This window comes from Sorex araneus, chromosome X (assembly GCF_027595985.1).
Source record: "Sorex araneus isolate mSorAra2 chromosome X, mSorAra2.pri, whole genome shotgun sequence".
Classification (NCBI taxonomy): Eukaryota; Metazoa; Chordata; class Mammalia; order Eulipotyphla; family Soricidae; genus Sorex; species Sorex araneus.
The window spans coordinates 199,341,387-199,364,442 of NC_073313.1; the positions used below are offsets into that span (position 1 = coordinate 199,341,387).

At 33.8% G+C, this 23,056-nt stretch overlaps 1 protein-coding gene across 1 annotated transcript in view; it reads right to left on the minus strand.

Moving 5' to 3' along the window:
• SCN3A (sodium voltage-gated channel alpha subunit 3) overlaps positions 1 to 9,638 on the minus strand; it is a 123,655-nt gene extending 114,017 nt beyond the window's left edge. Inside the window, exon 1 of the mRNA XM_004601112.2 lies at positions 9,406 to 9,638. The gene's annotated coding sequence lies outside the window, so the exon portion shown is untranslated. The remainder of the gene's footprint in view (positions 1 to 9,405) is intronic.
• Between the last annotated feature and the right edge of the window lie 13,418 nt (positions 9,639 to 23,056).

Consider the following 23,056-nt stretch of genomic DNA (forward strand, 5'->3'; position numbering starts at 1 on the left):
ATTTTTTTGCCACTGCCAAGCTCATCATTACTGAAAAAAATAGAACAAGGGCAAGGGCCTGCATGCATTGCCATGATTACGTGTCAATTATGATGCCACTTACTGCACTAGGAACACACTGTGGAATGAGTCCACAGATAAAATCGGGAGGATTAATGCTCAGTGGTCAATTATCTTGAGTCTAAGGGAAAGCCTAGATGGTACAGGTAAGAGAGAACTACACATGATGCAAAATTTTATGAAAGTAGTGGTTTGTAGTGGCCATAATGCTAGTAATAGCCAAAAGAGCAAACCTCTGTTTTGGCCCACCCTAAGATGGAAATAGAAGTCAGAATTTGTGAAAAAAAAAATATGAGGTGAAAGGAAAGAATACAGTGGAGTCAAATTGAATTTGTGGCTTTCCTAAAATATTCCAGGTGTGTCATCTGAACTCTTTCTCAGACATGAATATTTCATAGTTCTTATAAAATTTCCCAGGCAGAACTTTGCACTGCATTCACTCATTTCCTTTTAAAACATTTAGATATTTTATAGCACTTTTAAGGTTACAAAAATTGAAATGTATAATGAAAACCCACAGGAAGTGAGCCTGTCTATGTTTTAAATGTTTTGTCAAAAATGTTCTAATTTTTGACTCGGAAGAAATTAATAGAATAAATATAAGAAGCTTATATCATGTATAAAACCACAAAAACTTAGATTTCCTGAGGAATATGGATATTTGAAAATGAGTGAATATTATTGTATAATGAAATTGATTTCATAGTTTGCTGCCTGAAAATTTACCACAGTACCTTGACTGCTCATGTCAAAAGGACTATGTCTTATATGAACCAGAATAATTGTAACATGCCTAGTAAACAACATGTATGCAAATGAATAAGAGAGAGGCATGCTGCAATTGCTTCTTAACTTTGTGTCAATTTGATAAATAGAGATCTGAGTTCTGATTTTGAAGTGCTCAGCCACTTTTTATTTGCTCCTAAGCATCCATTTGCTTTTCTTTTTTAAAACTGTACTAAATGTTTTTGAGTAACAAGTTGGAATATTTTTTCCTGGAGTCAAGACAGTTGTCACCAAGTTGATAGAATATGTTTATCCAACATTTTTTATTATCTACACTGACTAACTAAAATTGACTCATTTCCAATAAACTTCCCTTCTCTGACTCAGGCCTTCATTCTTATTACTACTTTATTGGTTTTTCTCTTTTTCTTTTTTTCCACTGTAGATCATCCAAATACCTTGCAAGAAAAAGAGATAAATGGTTTTTAAATAAATGATCTAACCCTAGGTTAGGAATGCAAGAAGGTTTCACAGATTTCCATTATAAATCAAGTCCAAACATAGATTTATAGTCCTATTTACTCCAAAAGCACAAACCTATGGCTTTGAAATATAAAATTTTCATCATAATATTTAACACACCTTTTCTATAGGTAATAACTTTACATAATGGTAGAAGTCACATAGAAAGCATAGCTGAATAATAAAACTATGGACAGTTTCTCTAGGGGAAATATTTTAAGATACAGTCATCGCTTTAGTACAGAGAAAATTGTTATACCAAAGTCTACAACCTTTAAAAAGTGTCAGAAAGAACTGTAGAAAAGCAACAGGGGAAAATCAGCTGGGATATTAATCCAACAACTGTATCCTTGAAGAGTTGAATTGAAAAAAGCTGACTCACTTTATAAATGGGATTCCTTTTAAGAAATGCAATTAAATTTTAAAACCCCACCTAGCTATTAGGTTAATTCATTTCTTTCTCAGAAATACCACTTTCTGGAAGTAAATTTTAAATGCATTTTGTTTTGTAAAAATCTGGTGATATTCATCCTTTTTGATAAATCTGCCACAACTGAAGTTATAAAAACTAGAGAATCAATACTTTGTTTCTAGTTAGATTATCTGAATCTACAAAACACCTCTTTTAATATGACCGCTCACTTGATCATTAAAGACCTAATTTTTATTGGAGCAATTAATAAAGTAGAGAATAACAAGAGAAAATATCTGCTTGTATAAATTCAAGCTGATGGGTGCTTATCTGTGTGCAATTTTTTATATGTTAGTTTGCTAAATGTATTATAACTTAGCAGGTGAATCAACTTTCAAACAGAGGTAAGGGTAGGATATGAATAATTTGAAACATAAATCTACCTGAACATATAAAATAAATGTTTTATTTATTTGAACAACTTGTTCACTTATTAAACAACCAATTCAATCAAAGAAGAAATGTCCACTTACTAAAATCTTGAAATTGTTTTGGATGTCAGTTCTCAGTTCAGTTATCTATTCAAACTTTTATTACCATCTCTTATTTTTCTCTGCCTTTCTGTAAGTTGATTGCATTTTAAATCTGGCTGCGTTTTAGAATTATAAACTTTAAAAGGTTTTTTGTTTTGTTTTGTTTTGTTTTATTTTTAGCAGTGATACATGGGTCAGCCCCAGAGTATCTAAGTGAATTGATGAATTGATCCAAGATGGAGTCAAGTATTGCTGCTCTTTTTTTTTAACTTTCCTATGGGAGTCCATGTACAACTAGAGCTTTAAGCCAGTCTCTAAAGAAGGGTATCATATTTTAGCTCTATTTTCTCTCAGTTTGTGCACATCTATTTCTACTGTTTTTTCCCCCTTTATGTTTAAGTAGTGATGATTTAAAAGTCTAATTTTCACTAGTTTTGTTTTTTGTTACTGATTTTTCCTGTACTAGCCCAGAAATTCTCATCTACACACATGCCTTTGATTTGGAACGTGATTACGAATTATAGTTTTGTATATTCTCCAAGTATAATATAATCACATAATTTAGCTTTAATATATATCAAGATTGATAGCAGAGCCCAATTGTGAAAGCTAATGTCATGAGTGAATTTACTTTAACTATGATCATTATTAACTAAGATTTAGGGATAATTTAATGAAAAATTTTAGAACTTTGAGATCGGATGGGAGTCCAGGACATGCAAAAATTAAATTAGTGATTATTTTGTCGTTTTACAGCTAAAGGACATGTTAACTCTAAAATCTAAGCTTCAAAGACACATTTCAATAGTTTCAAAACAGGTCAGAAGTAGGAATGTTACATTCTGAATCTACTAACATATCCATAACAAGATATTCACAGCAAAGGAAGTTTTAACAGCAACCACAAAAAGCAGGGTGGCGAGGAGGATCAATGATAATAAAAATACTATGATGTAAATATAAAAAGTCAAAACAGAAATGTGGAAGATAAAGCAAGCAATATTGAAGAAAAAGAAATAAATGAAAAAAAATGTGGGCAGTTAGCTGAGTTTTAGGTAATCCAAGTGGCAATATGCCTTTGATACAGTCAACTCAGCTCCTCTCTATATTTTTACCATACTGGTAAAAGTTAAGGATTAATTGACAAAAAGGAAGAAAAACAAAATGTTGGGTAAAAATTCCCTTGTCACAGCCTTCCTACAGGTATATTTTGTTGAATATTACACGATTATATGAATTCTGTATTAGATAATGAGAACTTTTTTAAAAAGCTGGACTTTTGGACTTTTTAAAAAAAAACTCATATAGTTTAACAACCTAGTCTAAGAAGGAGCTTCCCTCTTTTGATAAGAGTTCATGAACCTCAGCTTAGTATAGCTTACTCATTTTCTTACCAATTTTATCCATGGAGGTGTTTCATTTTGTTTTCTCAGTAATTTAGTTTTAAAGACCAATTCTGACCAGGATTTCAGTTCCATAAAAAAAAATTGTTCATAATATTTGCTTTTGAGATAACAAAATTATATAGAAAAAAATATTGGAAGGAAATATGCACTAACAGATAACCAGTTATCAAATGGGGCTTAAGCCCTAAAATTATCCTATGAAATAATATCTGGAGTCTCAGTTTAGAAGCACAGTGTCACTTAGCAATAAGCAGAGGGATTTGACAAATTATTCCCACGATTTTGGGAAAAGATAAGGGCAAAAATTTTCCATACAACTTATATAATATTCTAGTATATTATAAATATTAGGAGACTAAAATTTCTAATACTATGTTTCTTGACTAAAATGGTCAATGTTATGTAAAGAGCATCTTGCCTTATTTGAATTTACCCATTGGATGAAAATATACTAAGCAACTATTAAATAATTTAAGACCCATACTTTTTTTTTTTTCACTTTGCTCAGCACAGAAATTAATCATATAAAAGGAACTTTAGTACAGTTTCCAAGAGGAAGAAAACCCAATTTATTCAATACCGAAATAACTCCAGGCTTTCAAAGATTTCTCAAACTGAAGCAGTTATTAATCTCTTTAAAGACCCTGTATCTAACTTGCTTATATGAACTATATTTGTATATTTAATACATTGTGTATTTAATATTGTAAACTAGTTTATATGTTATTGATCAGTTTTTCTCTATTCATATATGTTTGTAGAAATGCCATTAAAATTATTTCCATGAGGTTCTGTGTCATTTTGAATCTTTTAGAAGGGCCAGAAAGATAGTGTAACAGATAGGGCACTACCCTTGCACAAGGGCCAAACTGGGTTTGATCCCTGGCATCCCATATGCTCTCCTGAGCACTATGAGGAATGATACTGGAGCCAGGAGTAAGCCCTGAGCATTGCCAGGTATGGACTAAAAAACAAACAAAACAACAACAACAACAAAATAGGACTAGGGAGATAATACTTCAGGGAAAACACTTGCTTTCTATGCTGCCAACCGGGGCTCCATCTCCAGCATCCTATATGGTCCCTTGAGCCTGACAAGGGTGATTCGGGAATGTAGAGTCAGTCAGTAGTAAACATTAAGCACCACAAGGTGTGACCCCCAAACCAAAAACTTAATAATAGTAATCTTGTATAAAAGAGTTGAAGTTTTAAAAAACTAATAAAATTTGGCACAGAAAAACTTGCATTACCTAGTTGAATAGGTATTTAGATAAATTTTAAAAAATAATTATACTATTGCTAGGGATATGTCTGGATGTCACTGCAAATTTCACATGTCCAAAGAGCTAGTTTGTCAGAAAGTTTGTGGAACGAGTATATATTTGCTCAGCGAGAGCAAGAATTTTTCTGCTTTCATAAGTAAATGAAAAGTAACACTATTTTTTTTCTGAACCACATAAGTGCTTACTAAATTCCATTAAAATGTAGGGCCAGAGGTATAGCAAAGTTGGGTAAGGGCCTTGCCTTGCATATGCCCAAAATGTGTTTGGTCTTAGGTGCCCCACTTGGTTCCACCCAAGTCCTGAGAACAGAGCAAGGAGTAAACACTGACCACTACTGGGTGTGATCCAAAAACAAATACAATGTATTCACAGTGACCCACAAAATGTATCCCAACAATCTGTTAACTTTGTCATAAATTAAAAAAATGATCAGATATACATGAGCCTAAAGTGTAGATTCTTAATCAAAATAAATTTATTAACTTGTACCAGAAAGCAACATTATAACGGGCTTTAAGTTTCCTCATATTTTTAACAGCCTCAGGAAGTTGTTGTTCAGACACCAGATTCAGATATTAAATTTATTGTTATAGTTGTTGAGGTAAAAGTGGAAAGCATATATAATTTAGAGAAAATATTTAATAAAAACTAATCAAAATGAAATGATACTTTCTAAAAATACAGAACTTTTCTTGTCACATTATCTACTGGTATAATACTGATTTTTAAAAAAATGGTTATACACGGGGGCTGGAGCAATAGCACAGCGGGTAGGGCGTTTGCCTTGCACGCGGCCGACCCGGGTTCAATTCCCAGCATCCCATATGGTCCCCTGAGCACCGCCAGGAGTAATTCCTGAGCGCAGAGCCAGGAGTAACCCCTGTGCATCGCCAGGTGTGACCCAAAAAGCAAAAAAAAAAAAAAAAAAAATGGTTATACATTTTCTACATTTATACATTTACCACATGATTCCCAGCTCCCAAATGAAAATATTCTTTTTATTTTAAATTATATTTCGAGGACCAATAGTGTATTAACCCTCATCAATATTTTCTTCCAATTGACTTTCCCAGTTACCTGTATTGGAAAACCAGTAAAACTAACAGTAATTTTAAGGTGAAATAAAAAAAGCCTGATTTTTTTTCAAATGACAAAAATGTCCCCAACTTACAGTGAATTCATAATCCCTATACACGAATGATAAGGAAAAAAAATCATCAGCAGAGCCACTCATGTAAAAAGCTTTCACATTCTAGTCTCAAGTCCATTGTTCGGTAGGGAAAAGAAAAGATAAGTCTTTTTATGTTTATACTTACAGGAGCTTTTAGTTAACTTCAGCCTTCAACAGAAGGAATCTCTACGAATGACCAAGAGTCAAGTGATGTATACTAACCACAAATGCCAAACAGAGCATTATCTAATTGAGAAACTTTCCCTTCAGATCTTCAAGCTCCCCAGATCTCAGTCATGTCAAATCCATTTACTCATCAGCCCATTAATTCATTTTTTGCTGCCATGAAGATGAAGCTGACACTGTAGTTACTTGAGTCACTTTAAAGAGGCCCAGGGTGGCTAAAGGGAAGGATTTGGGAGGCCACGGGTGCTGAAAGAAGATCCCAGTAGCTCCTAAGATCCCAGCAGCATAGAGCTGTCAAGAGTAAACTGTTCATAGACAAAACCTTGGGAGAGAAGCAGGAGAGTTTTTTTTTTTTGGATGTCAACAACTGAATCAGACACAATTTGTCTTCCTATCTTTTATTGTACCATTATTTGGATTTAAGTAGTAGAGCATTTCTGACTTGATTGCAATGCATACATGCAATCAGTTCTGGGATTTAGGATCTTTATTTTCATGTCCATAGTAAAATAATTTAATATTTAAATAGGGTTCTTGGTGAAACTTCTGTTTTGTGTGTGAATCTTCACAGAAAACTTTTGTCTAATATTCTTTTGTCAAAGCACAAATATTATAAACAACCTTGCCCCAAGTTTGTTAAAAAGAAGAGGGTTCTAGTTGAAAACTAGTCCATGAAGTATGCCACTGGGCAAAGGAATGATCTGTGAGAAGGTACTGCAAGAGTTCTGTCAACCATCCAGGAAATGTACAGGATGTTAATGCTAACTGATACCATTACAGGGAATGCAATTTTTGTTCTTGTCATTTCAATAGGGGCATTCTTCCATGATGACATTCAACTTTCAACCACAGTATTTCTTGGCAGTTAAATTCTATCTTTCCTGTTGTGGTAAAAGATATTATATGACCATCACCAATAATAATACTGATTCCACTCCATCACCAATAACAATGATGCTTAATTTTTGGCATGAATTGGGAAGCCGGGGAGAAGGTATCTTTAATCATATGCCAAGATATATATTTATAGCTATACTGAATTCTGCAATGTAGCAATTATCACTATTTTAAAGATACTTTAATAGAGGTAAATAAAGTTGGAATACTGTCAATCAGTGCCATAGTTGTATCAAATGTGATAAAACTAACATATGTTTTTTAAAAAATGAGAGCCAGTTTATCTTTTATTCTAAGTATGTCTTTTATAGGTAAAAGAATATGTATTTCAGGAATACTTGATGTTTTTTTTCTGAAGTGAAAAAACTCATTAGTAGTAGACCTTCTACCAGAAATCAAGGTTTCCAGCTCAAAGTTCAAACTGCTTGTTGTTATCACAACAATAAACTACAATATTATTCCTGATTACACATCAAACCACTACTAAATTCTTCCAAAGAAGGATGTATCCTCCCCAAAGATAAGATACCCAAACTTATTACATATGTCAATCAAAATATATTTGATTTCTAAAAATTTTCAGTGAGCATATTTTATTAAAAAATACTCTGAATACATTTGTTTTTCACACTTTAACTGCATACATAGACAACTAAAAGTTCATTGCAACTATACCAGAGAAATATTACTAAGACTCAGGGCCAAAATATAAGCATTCATTCATAAATGGAAAACAGTTCAGTCAAGACCAATACTGGTGTTTACACTGGACAAAGTTTTTTACATTCAGTCACCTGTAGAGAAGCACAGAGTACACAATACACTCAACTGAATCAACACCCATTTCTGGGAACCCTTTTAAAAGATATAGCCTTCAAATCATATGGTAAATGTTGTAAAATATATAATGTCCAGGTCTTTTCTCTAAGCAACCACCACTATTTTGTAATAGGTTTAGGGGAAGCATTACTGATTTTCAATATAAATTGAGAAATAAGTATTTTCACAAGTATCATTAGAAATTATGGGATTTTAAAGCAGAGGCCTTAAGTTCTATTTTTAGGTTCTTTTGGCCATATTGACTGCAACTCAGGTTGAAATCAAAGCTCTTTATTTCAAATAAGGTATACTGTACTTGGAATGATTAAAAAGAATATTTTCCATGCAAATCTTTACAAACACTTAAGTTTTTGATCCTTGTTCTTATATTCTACAATATGCCACCTGTTGTATTTTAAAGAATCCTTTATAATTTTTAGCACTCCTTTTTCAATTAATATCTATATACTTTCTGCCAAATTCTATATTCTAAATATATGATTTCTAATAATAATTTATGATATGTTCTAATGTATATTAAAAGAATCCACAAAAAATGTAGATCACAGATAAGGTAAAAAATAATTTGGCTCAACTGGCATGGACAGGTAACATATAGTAGTAATAACAGTAATAACAATACTATCCAGTTATTAAATCTATAATGAAAATATATAAACAAGAATTAATAAGCTTATGAGGCAATTCATCAAGATAATGTGTCCTTTAAGTAAATAAATTAATAACAATATTTTACATGAATATTATAAGATGAATATAGAGTATGCACTTTATAATATAAAAGAAATAGTACAATATGGAACATATCAGTATGGGTCCTAAATGATCAGTATGGGTGATCTTCCTTTTACGAGAACAGATTAATTTAGGGGAGAATTGATAATCTGCTTCAAACATCTCAACATCCTTATATTGTCATCACTCCCTATACTAATGGTCTTTCCAAAGCTGTTAAATAAAAGGCTGAAAGCACAAAAAAGAATGTTCCATTTCATATACATTATCTATAAAAAACAATACTGACACACTGGACATATAAATAGATGACAGCCACAAAATTCATTAGTCTAGCTTTGTGCAATACAAGATATTTTCTCTGAATACAATGAATCAGAACATCTGCATGTTTCAAAAATCACTAAATCATAATGTCTGTAAAATAAGTCACCATTTCTAGACAGAGGCTCTATTTTCTTTGAGAGATAAAGGAATAGTAAGCATTTTACACATCAAATATTACCTCTGGTTCCTATAACTTACATTAAAACATTAAGACTAAAATAGTAGCATAAAGATTATTTTAAAATTAACAAAATTACCTTGTGAATAGATTTCATGGAATTTATTATTAAATATTTTGTCAGCTTACCTGATAAAACAGAGCCTTACAGATCACAGCATAACAAAGCCTTGCATCCAAGATGGTTAAAGTATAACGTGCCTTTGCTGCAGCGTTCAGATTTTTTTGGCCACAGAGGTTTACAAATTAATTACAATGTTTTTGTTTCTCTCCCCTTTCCTTTTTCTGTGGGCAAGAAAACAAAGAGACCTTTCCAGAATCCTCTGTGCTTATGCCTCCGCTTCCTGTTCTGAGATTCACTCTATGGTACCCAACATATATCAGAAAACAGCTTTCAGAGGGGGAAAAAAAAAAAAAAAAAGCTGACAGCACTTAACGCCGTACCGCCATCTACTGGCAGACATGCAAAAGGAACAAAAAGAAAATTCCCCCATTTTTTATTGTAACAAAATCTGGAGCGTATGAATATGTTCAGAGACTTTTTTGCATCCTCGATTATTTTAGTATGAGTGATATTTTATATTTTTATAAGCATGTCACATTATGCTTCCTAAATAGAAGTTACAACTAAATCCCCACAAATTTCTCCAGGAAAATTCTTTAAGCTGTCAGAGCCAAAAAGTGGTTAAGAGAAGGGAAGTGGGGTGGGAGTAAAAAATAAATATATTTTGAGTGAAAGTGAGCAATTTAATCGTGAAAAATTAAAACTTCACTTTCTATGAGAGTGTATTTAGGATAAGCAAATGATTATTTATAAAATTTTCTGCATTTAGCCTTCATAATGTTTAAAAACAGTTATTTTGATAAACTTTTAAAGTTTTTTTTAAGAATATATGCTTATATTTTTAAAAGCCCTGGTCACCTTTATAGTGTATATGAATAACTGTAAAATCTCTCTTGTTAGCTCTGACATTCTTAACATCTTTTTTCTTCATAGGATGAATTGTTTTCCAAGAGAGTCAGTACCTCTCTCTAAAGAACAGAATAATGCATACACATATTGTTTTATGGTTATATTTTCACAAAAAATTATAAGAAATAATGTTTGAAATAAAAAAGTTATCTTGCGTTTTAATGATGCTAGTTTTATTTAAATATGAGGTCTGTGTGTGTATGTGTGTGTGTGTGTGAGAATTGGGCCATACCTCAGGTTCTGTACTCAGTAATCACTTCTGCTGGTGTATTGGGGGGGGCTAAATATGTTGCTGATATTAAACCTTGCCTTATAAATGTGTGCCAGTCTCTGTGGTGTGAGATGATATCTCATTGTTGTTTTGATTTGCAACCAGTGCTAGCGTGGATGTGGGGAAAAAGGGACGCTCCTTCACTGTTGATGGGAATGTCGACTGGTCCAGCCTTTCTGGAAAACAATATGGACAGTCCTTCAAAAACTAGAAATTCAGCTTCCATATGACCATCGCAATACCAGTTCTGGTAATATATCCTGAGGATGCAAAAGAGCACAGTAGAAATGACATCTGTACCTATATATTCATTGCAGCACTGTTCACAATAACCAAAATATGGAAACAACCCGAGTGCCCAGGAACAGACGACTGGTTAAAGAAACTTTGCTACATCTACATAATGGAATACTATGCAGCTATTAGGAGAGATGAAGTCATGAAATTTGCTTATAAATGGATAAACATGGAGAGTATCATGCTAAGTGAAATGAGTCAGAAAGAGAGGGACAGACATAGAGGGACTGCACTCATTTGTAGAGTGTAGGGTAGCATCACATGAGACTGACAAGGACAGTAGATAAAAGGGTCAGGGGGATTGCCCCATAGCTGGAAGCCTGCTTCATGAGTAGAGAGGAGAAGGCAGAGGGAATAGAAAAGGGATCACTAAGAAAATGATGGCTAGAGGAACCAGCTGGGATGGGAGATGCATGCCGAAAGTAGATAATGGACCAGACATGATGACTTCTCAGTGTCTGTGTTTGCAAGCTATAACGCCCCAAAGTAGAGAGAGAGTATAAGGAATATTGTTTGCCTTAGAGGCAGGGGGAGGGTGGGAAAGGGGGGGTATACCTAGGATATTGGTGGTGGGGAATGTACACTGGTGGAAGGATGGGTGTTTGATCATTGTGAGATTATAACTCAAACATGAAAGCTTGTAACTATCTCATGGTGATTCAATAAAATTTAAAAAATTTAAAAAAACCAAAGTGAATCTAAATCAAGATCTAAATTTTATATGAAAGAACCAGATAAACAATTTATTTTTATAATTTCTGCAAGAATTTACTCTCTATATCTTTATGTATATTGCCCCAACTTTTTAAAACTCTGTTTCTAGAGTCTTTCTTTAAATAAAACCTTGACTCCTTAAAAAAAAAGATAAGAAACCTTGCCTTAACCATACTTTCAAATACTTGCCTTAAACTTGGTTTCAAGGGAAACATTTCATCCACCGCATTATTTCTCCAGTCCTGTAGATTTTTAATATAATATCCATGTATGACACCAGGAACACTTGGAAACATATACGTGAGTCAATTCAATTTAATCATTGTACCATTCTATTTTGGGGTGGAGCGATAGCACAGCAGGTAGGGTGTTTGCCTTGCATGAGGCCGACCCATGTTGGATTCTTCTGCCCCTCCTGGAGAGCCTGACAAGCTACAGAGAGTATCTCGCCCACACGGCAGAGCCTGGCAAGCTACCTGTGGCATATTTGATATGCCAAAAACAGTAACAAGTCTCATAATGGAGAAGTTACTGGTGCCCGCTCGAGCAAATCGATGAGCAATGGGATGACAGTGACAGTGACCATTCTATTTCTGTCTTTAACTTTCTTAAGGAATTTAAAATAATTAAGAAAGCATGCTATGGGAGTTTTGAGGGATAGCATGATATAAATGACATTTGGGGGATGTGGGGATTGGGTCGCACCCAGTAATGTTGGTGCTCAGTGCTTAGGGGCTAGTTCCAGCTCTGTATTTGAAGGTGGCTACTGATGGAGATCTGGGAGTATTTTCTAGCAAAACCTGCAATGACAGGTACTCTTAAACAGTTGAGCTACCACTTGGGCCCTAGAAATAATTTTAACATTTTACTAAAAGATTTCTCATCTAATCAAAGTGTTGTTTATTTTATTTACCTTTGCCTGACTGCTTTGGAGCAAACCAAATACAATTTTATTAGATTATATTGTCATATTAATTAGATTTCTATGTATCAATGGTGCATTTTCACATATATTAGGCACTATATTGCTTTGACACAGTGCCTGTCTTCAAGGAACTTATGTGTATCAAAGAAAGACAAAACAGAGCACATACCATAATTTTAGGCCACAGTTCAAGGAAGATAAAGTCACTGTCATCCCGTTGCTCATCAATTTGTTTGAGCAGGCACCAGTAATGTCTCTCATTGAGGGACTTATTGTTACTGTTTTTGGCTTATCCAATATGCACGGGTAGCTTGCCAGGAAGATAACGTATTGTCTTTGTAATTCCAGTCCCTTTTTCTAATGGTAGAGAAACGTATTTAATCAATTACAGGTAGATTGAGTGACTTGAGGTTTTTTTCCCCAGTGATTCCAGGTGCACACTGATGAAAGATATGATTTTCCCTTCCTTCCTTCTTTTGGCATGGAGAATCTAAGTTGAGAAATAAACACAGAAAGCCCAGTATTGCTCCCCTCCTCTTTTTTTTTTTTCATTTGGGTATCCAATAAAGAGTAAAAACCTCTCTCATTTCTGGTATCAACATTTTTCCTATGTACCCATTCAGCCTATAAAAAATCCATCCAGCACCCCCTTGTTCAACTTTTGAGCCTGTTCTTTGGGAAAGGAAGAAAAATAGGTAGCAGCAGGATCAGTCTGTGTTATAATTGGTTGACACAAACCCTTTATCCCTGCCATAGGAAACCTACACAACCATGCCTTTTCTATTGTTTTCATCGATGGAGTTTAAGGTACTCGGAAGACTTCCTATGTGTTTATTACAATCTTGATGAAATAAACTCCATCTTCTTGTCTTCTCACCTCTTGTGGTCATCTTGGATTGGTCAATTGTGTAAAGGATTCTTATCCTTCAAGTTGTAAGGAGCCCAACTGCTTTCTTCACAGCTTCTTTTCCAAGATTCCAAATAACACTTCATTTTTCTCTCAATCCATTGCAAGTAGTGAAATAATGTTATGAGTTCTGCTTTTAGAATTTTCTGAACAATATTTAAAGCATTAGTTCACTAAAGAATTAGTCATGTTATAATACATAACAATTAGCAACAGTGAATAATACTTTGAATTTCATTTATTCTAATGCCTACATTTGGATATCCATACATGCAAAAGAGTTTTCTGACAATATACTCTGGAACACAGGCTGTTCATGTGCATGCAAGTGCGCCTGTGCGTGTGTGTGTATGTGTGTGTGTGGTTATAATATAAATTTATCCTAAAGATAATTAAGGAAAATTAGCACTGAATGAAATTTGAGAAGAAAAGTAATGCAATTCTATAAGAAAGTCAACAAACAAAAGTTTACAATTTTTACTGAATTATATAATTATAATTAACATAGTAACATAAAATATAAAGATGAATACAATACTACTTCAATGAACAGAACTCACATAATCATAAAATAATAGCCCCACCTGTTTCACAGGTCAATTCATAATATTTTTAATTGTTACAATAGGTCTGTCCTTTATTATTCAAAATACTCAAACTTCATTTAACAATTCCCTTTTTAATATTCCTAGAGATTTCTCCCTCTCATGGCCTCCCCCCAATCAAACATAGAATGCTCATTCTCTAGGTTCAGTTCAAATACAAAAATAGTATAAAGTTTGAAATTTAAATATCCTATATGAGTCCATGGCAAACACATAATTAGAGTTAAGTATTTTGAGAAAGATCTAATAACTAAGGAAATTCTTTCCATGGTTTCATGCATGAATATATAAAAACATTTATAATAACATTACTGGAAAGAGTTAAATGAGAAACAACTAAATACACATCAAAAGAAGAACTGAATAAATTAACTATGACATATTCTTGATTTGTAAAATGTAAAGAGGTAAAAATAAAAGAATGAAAAGTAGAAAAGTAGAAAAAGTAGAAAAAGAGAAAAGTAGCCTGAAAAATGAATTTCAAAATTCATTCAAAAAGAATACAAAGAAAGTAGACACATAAACAAAACATTATGATTCTATCTTAACATTTTAAAAAGTAAAATTTTATTATTCTCATTTTAATATAAAAATTTAAAATATAGTAGTATTTTTTCTTTCTGGCCATACCAGTAGTGCTCAGAGCTTACTTCTGACTCTGTGCTCAGGGATCACAGCACATGCTACCCAGGGGACCATATGTGGCACTGGGAATTGAACCCTAGGTCATTTGCTTGCAAGGCAAGTGTCTTACACAATGTACCATCATCCAGGCCCCTATAATATCTTCTTAAAATAATTGTCCTTAAAGATGATATTTGCAAGGAGTTTGTTTCAAATGAATTGACTCAATGTCGATTAGATGATCTCTAATGGTCTAGAAGAATCTATGTTACTAAAATATTTCTGTGAAAATTTTTATTCCATTCAGTTGAATTGTTAAGTGGTAAAATTAAGATCCTATTTGTTGGTCAAGAGTGATGGGCTGATTTCAGTGGGTAAATCTATTGTGTTATATTATGTGTTGAAATATTGCTCTTTGAGAATTTATATTTAAGTTAGCAAGTGTATAGTCTCTTTCCTTCACATAAGTGTTTCTTGTTGGAATTTTAAAGCTATGTGCACAAAATATTTGTCTCCTCTACATGTCTTATTTTTCTATTTACAATTCTCTGTTTTGTTGCTTGTTTTTATACATGGGATAGATCTTTTTTCCTAATGCACATTTGAACTATTCAGTTCAATAGTTATTCAACAAATTTAAAGGAAAAAAAATAATTGTCTTTGGCAGGAAGAGATGAGATTAGTCCATTTAGTGACTGAAATTATCCAGTATATTCAGCTAGAAAGTGGCAACACAAATTCATTGTAATAATTCATTCAGTTAAAAATGTATGTCTGGGGCACTTTATTTGTATGTCCGTCATAGTAACATTTTTCAAAGGGCACAACTTAGATATCATTTTTCAGAAGAAGAGAACAAAGTTAGCACTTTTATGAAAAAAAAAGAAAATTTCAGGACTTGTTCTTTATATTTCTATTCAGTTTGAAAGTGGTACACTTATATTTGTATATTAACAAAATCAAAATGCATTTATGATATTAAAAGCATCAAATATTTACCTTCATGTCATTTATAATTACATAGTGCTCAGTTGGGTCTAGATTGTTCCTTCTGCTATTTGAAGATATCCTGGACTTTGTCTTCTTCTAGAAGATTTCATTTATGTTTGTACTCAGCTATCATGATGTTGTCTTAAATCACCTTGATAACAAAATTGTGCTTGAATTTTTAACTAAATGTAAATTAATTTAATTTACTTTGCTTTATCTTTATTCCAATAGTTCATTTTAGATTGAAATCTCATGTTAAAAACTGAAACTTACTCACTTTGTTTACTCAGAGTTAATGCATAAGATCCTATAAATTTCTAGCAAAAATACTGATTATCTGGGCTGAAGTGATAGCACAGCAGGTAAGGTGCTTGCCTTACATGGAACTGTCCCAGGTTCCACAGTCAGCACCCCATTATGATCCTTCGAGCCCACCAGGAGCACAGCCGGGTATGTCCCCACCCCAGAAGATACTGATATTCTTTAGAAAATCTGTTATTTATTTTCCTATAAAACATCTCCAAAGTTTGAGAAGCATGATGTGCTTCAGATGGGGAAAAAAATGTAGAAAAGGAAAAAATAATATTGTGGTAAAAATCAGTTTTAAAACAAGGTAATTTTCAGTTTTAAAGTCTAGTCAGTAGGGAATGTAATTTTCATATCACAAATCACGAATCACAAAATCCCCATTAATCGTCGATTTCTCCAGCTGGCTCAGTAACCTCTCCATTCGTTCTTTCCCTGAGATCTTAGAAGTCTCTCTCAACTCTCCCAATGAAGGCCCTCCCAATGATGTCACACTGGAGGCTCTCAGGGGAATGAGATCCAGCTTGTTACCGGATTTAGCATATGAATACACCATGGGAAGCTTGCAAGGCTGTCCCATGTGGGCAGGAAACTCTCCCAAGCTTGCCAGAGGGAGAAGTAGGCTACAAGATATCGCTTCTAGGAGCTTGCTTTTAAGTCTCTGGGTGCTGACCATTGATGGAATTACACACACCTGGGTTCCTCTGCCGGTACCTTCATGCGTGAGGTCTGTCCGAACGTGTGGAGAGGGGCCTCGAGCATGGTTGTAGCTAGGTCCCAGGGGTCTTTGGCCGCCAGGAGTTCTGCTCGGGTTGGGGAGGGAAGCTGGAGCCCATCCCCTCCGAGGCCCCCCCCCCACCCCCCCGGGGAAGACAGCCAGGCATGCAAGCAAGAGACTCTCTGATATTCTGATATTTACATATCAAATCTTATAAATTAAGAGTGATTTAAATAATAAGTGATTTAAATAATTTAAATAATGTTGACATTAAATGTGCTTTAATTCAATGAACTTTTACTTTATTATGAAATAATAATGCAATGAAATTATTATATTTCTAACCAGTTTCCACCATAGATTAGCCTCCTTGTTATAACTACACATATAAGTAATTTCAAATTTCTTATTTTCTTGGACCTATAGTATTAATAGTTGCCATTCCCTCACTTTGATCTTTTTAATATTTTTTTATTGAAGTGCTTGATTTACAAAGTTATTCATAGTTGAATTTCAAGAATACAGTTTTCCAGTGCCAATCTCATCACCAGTGTCAATTTTTATCTACCAATATCAACGGGTTCTCTTCCATCCAACTCAGTAGGGCTCCTTGACAGGCATACTTTTAAGTTTGATTGTTGTAGTTTGGATCTCAACTTTCAATTTTGTTGGTTCAGTGGTTCAGACATACGGATATATCACACCTGTGCACTGTCAAAGTATCTGATGTCTCTGCCCATTACCCCTGTTTCCTCTTATTAATTCCATTTTCTCTCAAAATGTGTCAACTAAAATTTCTTCCTGAAGTCTCAAGATAATGAACCTGATATTTTGTTCTAAAAATGCCTTATATTCTCTCCTTTGCATCCCCAAGGAATACGGGTAACAGTAGCATTTACATTTAAACAAATTTGTTTAATATTAATTTAATTATGTTTATTTATATTTATAATTAATTATAATTTATACTTTAATTTAATTATATTCTATTTTACTACTACACTATAATATTGTTTTTTTTTCCCAAAATGTACTCTTCATTTGTCCATTTTGGTTTTTGGCAAACTATTAATTATTGGTTTCAAAACTTGGTTTAATAGACCTGGCTTCAAGTTTATTAATTTTATGGGAACAAAAACTATGTAACATGCTATGACTTTTTTTCTTCACTAACATGCAATGTATAGTATATAGCAGGTACATATTTATTAAATATTTGTTATCAGTAGAATTGTTCATATTGGTGCCTTCTTTACTTCTTCCATTTGAAAACTTGTAATGAAAATAGCTGAGCCCTCCAAAACCAGAGTTTAAACAAGATGTTACTCTATTTTTGAAAGGTAGATAAATATATTCCACACTGCCAATGCTGCAATGTGTGCAATCTACACCTATGTATAAAATATCAATTTATGTATAAATGTTTAACATTACCTCTTTTACTGCTATACATGTTGTCCAAAGTGAGGATGTGCCACCCATTCAAATGACTAAATATTTCTATTGGCAGATAAACACCCATTGTGTATCATGAGGTTTCTTTGGGAAGAGACAGATGTGAAGCAGATAAGGTCAGGTAACAGATACGTTTCTATTTCTCTCAGGAAAAATCACTTGATAATCTGTTTACCTTTATTCACACACACACACACACACACACACACACACACACACACACACACACACACTCCACTCCAGGGCTTTGTGACTAAGCAACAGGCCTTTTTTTCCCCTGCACAAACTTTGTTAGTGTCACACTGTCAAAGAGAATGTCCAATTATCTGTGCTAAAGAAAAAAATACATTATTGTTTTCTCCATGACTCGTAGCATCCATTGCTAATTATGAACAAGCTCTTTGACTATTTACTTTTACTTTTTTCCAAAATTTGTTACAAATAACAGCCCAAATCTAGACATGACAGTCCATATAAAAAGAATAAAATATTTTAATTTCCTATTTTTCAACAATGACTTGAATTTACATTAAAATGAAACCATGCTTAGACCATAATTATTTTAAATCCAGATGATGCTGTTCTTTAAAATGTCTTAGTCTGTATCAGATCATTTTATTTGGTATATCTATTCATAGCACAGCAGATAGGGTGTTTGCCTTGCATGTGGCTGACCTGGGTTCGATTCCTTCGTCCCTCTTGGAGAGCCTGACAAGCTACCAAGAGTATCCTGCCCACACAGCAGAGCCTGGCAAGCTACTTGTGGCATATTCAATATGCCAAAAACAGTAACAACAAGTCTCACAATGGAGATGTTACTTGTGCCCGCTTGAGCAAATTGATGAACAATGGGATGACTGTGCTACTGTGCTACTGTGCTATTGATTCAAAAGTATAATTTTTCCCCGAAATTTCTTTCACAGATTAATAATTAAGAATTATTAGTTGAGAAATAAATTGAAGAAATTATTTTTATCACATTAACCCTTAAAATTAGTTTTGTTTGTGATTATATTTTAAAAGATAAAAACAATCTATCTTTTAAATTTAACTTTAATTTTGTAATAATGAATCGGCTAATGGAACTTCATATTATTCTGTGGGCAGAAGAGACACTCTGAAGGAATTATGATGATGAGGGCTATGAAGGGAAGGAGAAAATTCTAATCAAGAAAAATCTATAGAAGGAAGCAGAGGACTGAATTTAGCCAACTGACACCTAAGTTGAAACACGGGTTATGACTCCTATAACATGAATGAAAGGTGAAGTAGATGAAAGTGAGAAAGGTAAAAATAAATTTGAAAGACCAGGCATTTGGGATGTATCTGAACATCAATCTGTATTCTAATGCATATAAAAGAATGAACCGATAGTATATTAAACTTACATAATTCTGAAGGCAACTACAATTATCATATTAAAGTTTCTGGAGTCTTGCATATGTAGGAATCTACTATAGGTAGGAATGAAGTTTTTATTCTGTTTTGGTCATGTGTTTTCATAGATTACAAGTATTCACTAATTCTGAAAATATTACCAAGCATGATTTTTGTCAGGAATTATTCTTGGTGTTTGGATAATTTTGGTAAGGCAAACAGAGATTTCTGTCTTTTTGAAGATTGTTTGGGTTTGGGTTTTGCATATAACACATTAATTTGATATTACTTGCTCGAATAAGCTTTTATTCTTTTTTCAAGCTTTTATTGTTACAGACACTTATTTGGTGAAAAATCTGACTTTCTCTTTTAGTATTTGCATATAGAGCAGTGTTTTATAATTGGGTATAAATTTCTTAGATCACTTAACCTAGCCTATTTGTCTATGAAAATGTTGAGGTAATTCTTATTCTTGTCTTCTCTAAATTAAATAATATGTCCTCTTAAACACAATTGTTTGACAAAACATGGTGGAAATGATTGATACAAACTAAGGTAAATAACAAACACCTCTTAAAGAAATTATTGTTTACTTAATTTTTAAAAAGGATTATGTAATGCTGCAGCATTTCTAATCTGAGACCTCATTAAACAACTTGAAAAAAGGTGATAAAAATAACAAACACAGAAATTGTACATCTGAAGCACATAAATACTATTTTGGAAGGACGAATGCATACAAATATTTGTGGAGGCATCACTTACAATAGTCAAAATCTAGAAACAACCCAAACATCTAATAATAGATGACTTAACAAAGAAACTGTGTTATAGATGCACTATATAGCATGTAGATTTGAGGACAGATGATATTTTATAGTTTGCTGGAACTTGATGGAATTGAAGGTAGTCTTGCTAAGTAAAGTGAATCAGAAAGAAAAAGACAAGTTAGAGTGATCTAGCTCATATACAAAGTATAAAGAAAGAAATAAGACATCCCAGTGGAAACAAACCCTGAGACATGACCAATAGAACTTGGAACTAAGAAGGCTAAGGAGGTGGTTGAAAGGGACCATGATACGATTGTGGAGGGATCTTAATAGAATTGTAGAGGGATTGGTGAAGCAGTGTTGCAAGTATTAATTATTCCAGTACTCCAGTACTAATGCAAACTGTAATCTCCCGATAAAAAGAAAAATACCCTAATCAGGGTTATTAGTTGATAGATCACTAAGTGTATTTTTTGTTCTTTTAAAAAAGTGAAGGCTCAGGCATAATATATAATCATTCTCATAATAAATTCAAATGAAAAAGGTAGTACTGGCACAATTGTTAAAACAATTGTGCAAGTAGTGCAAAGAAATATTGCATTACAGTGTGTTAAGCTCAGAAAGCAGACGACATATTAACTTCAGTCACACAAAGTTTGATGCTGTTCATTAAAACCTCAATTTACCATACATTTGCTCAAGAATATGGACAGACCTATAAATAATTCTTATTTTCCTCTTGGTAACACACCAAAAATCTTTTTTAAGTCTTTTGAAAGTTAAATTCTTTTAAAATATGTTTAATCCTAGTAAAATAATTAAAAAAATACAAATTATATCTATGAAATCATAGTACTTTACTCCCTTTGTAAAGTGATTTTCCCATTAGAGACATCAATTTTCTCTAGATTGGTAATGTGTAGTCTTCTAGAAAAATCTTTCCCTCTGTTACCCAGTCAGGCAGGTGGCCCTGGCTTTAGTCCCTGTTGCTATGGGTCACTCTGCACCTGGACCCAATTGTTTAACCTCTAGTGGAGCAGGTGGATGGGGCGGGGGGAGGGGGGAGCATCCTGTAGGAAATTAATGGACTTAGCATGGGGTTTTGCTCTTGCATTATGCAGGTTCACTGAGTAGGTGGGCGGGCATGGATTATGGGAGGCTCAGGAGGGAGCCAAATAGAAGGACTGATAATGCAAACACAGACTTTGGAATCTAAAATAATTCCTGGCAGTAAGTGGGGTCTGAAAGTCATTCACACAGTACTTAAATACTGGTTAACACCAAGGCAGGTGTTCTGAATAGGATGGACAATTGTAAGCACTTAGATAAATATTAGTTGTTCATTTATTCTCACTGTTTTAAGAGCGTCAGTTTCCCAGCCTTCAGGTAGATAGTATCAATTTACTCTACCTAGCCCAACATTTATTTATTTATTTACTTTTTTATAAAAACTTACAGTTTTATGAGTCCAACAGAGGAAGTAGCAGCCATATTAAAGCAAGATAGCATGTCACATGAGCCCAGTGGGTTTGTACATATAAACAGAAGTGTGCAGTCCAATTAGCTCTTTCTTTTAAGGGTAGAAATTTCAAGGAAAGAAACATGTCATTCATCTCTGTTTTGTGATTATTAGACCAGTGACGTGCTCATAATTTTTATGTAAAAAAATCATGAAAAATCTTTTGAGATAGGAAATCTTAATTTCAAAGTTCCTTGAATAATTTATAATCACAATTTTTATGCCTTGAATTATTCATTTACTGAAATATTTATTGATTGCCTAAGATGTGCCTCTCTTTTGGTCCTCTGATCATGACAGAAATGACACCGTAGCACAGAGCCAAGATTAAGCTTTAAATACCACCAGGCATGAAGAAATGCCCTCCTCACCTGTGAAAAAAAAAAGATGGTTCACACCAACAAGTGCTCAAGGCTTATCCCTGGATCTGTGCTCAGTTATCACTTTTGGCAGTGCTCAGAGGACCATATGTTGTGACAGAATTAAATCCGGGTCTTCAGTACGCAAGGCAAGTGCCCCACTTACTGTACTATCTCTCTGGCTCACAATGCATGTCTTAATAAAGTAATGGATGGGTGTAATGGATGCCTGAATCAGACTTTTTTCAGAGAAAATTCTTTCCTTTTTATGTGAAATAAAAAATCATTTTAAAAATGGGATAATAAGCTTTAAAAAGTATAAATGTCCCAACAGCATTCACCTTACTATAAATCATTTATATAAAATAAATTAATAGTTGCTTCTGAAAATGATTTCAATGGAAACACATGTTCATTGATACTATTTGTATTTATAATGTGAATTGTAAGTGACAGAACCTCTACTCAAAGGAACTCAAGACAAAAAGGGCAGTAATCAGATCTGTAGCACTGTAGCACTGTCGTCCTGTTGTTCATCAGATTTGCTCAAGTGGGTACCAGTAACGTCTCCATTGTGAGACTTGTTACTGCTTTTGGCATATTGAATACGCTATGGGTAGCTTGCCAGGCTTTGCCATGCGGGCAGGATACTCTCGGTAGCTTGCCGGGCTTTCCGAGAGGGACGGAAGAATTGAACCTGGGTCGGCCGCATGCAAGGCAAATGCCCCAACCGCTGTGCTATAGCTCCAGCCCAATAATCATATCATCAGATCATAAACTAGAAATTGTAAGAGCTCGAAATGCTTTGGGCAAATATGTACAGATGTATCCATGTCCTAAGCCCTGAAATGAACAGCCTCTATAATGTTCTTTACCACCATCCTCAACTGCTTTTGCTGAGTGTTCCATTTATAACATCTTCCATAAGTAGGTTGTCTGCACATGGGGAACTCCTGCACACCCTGGCTTA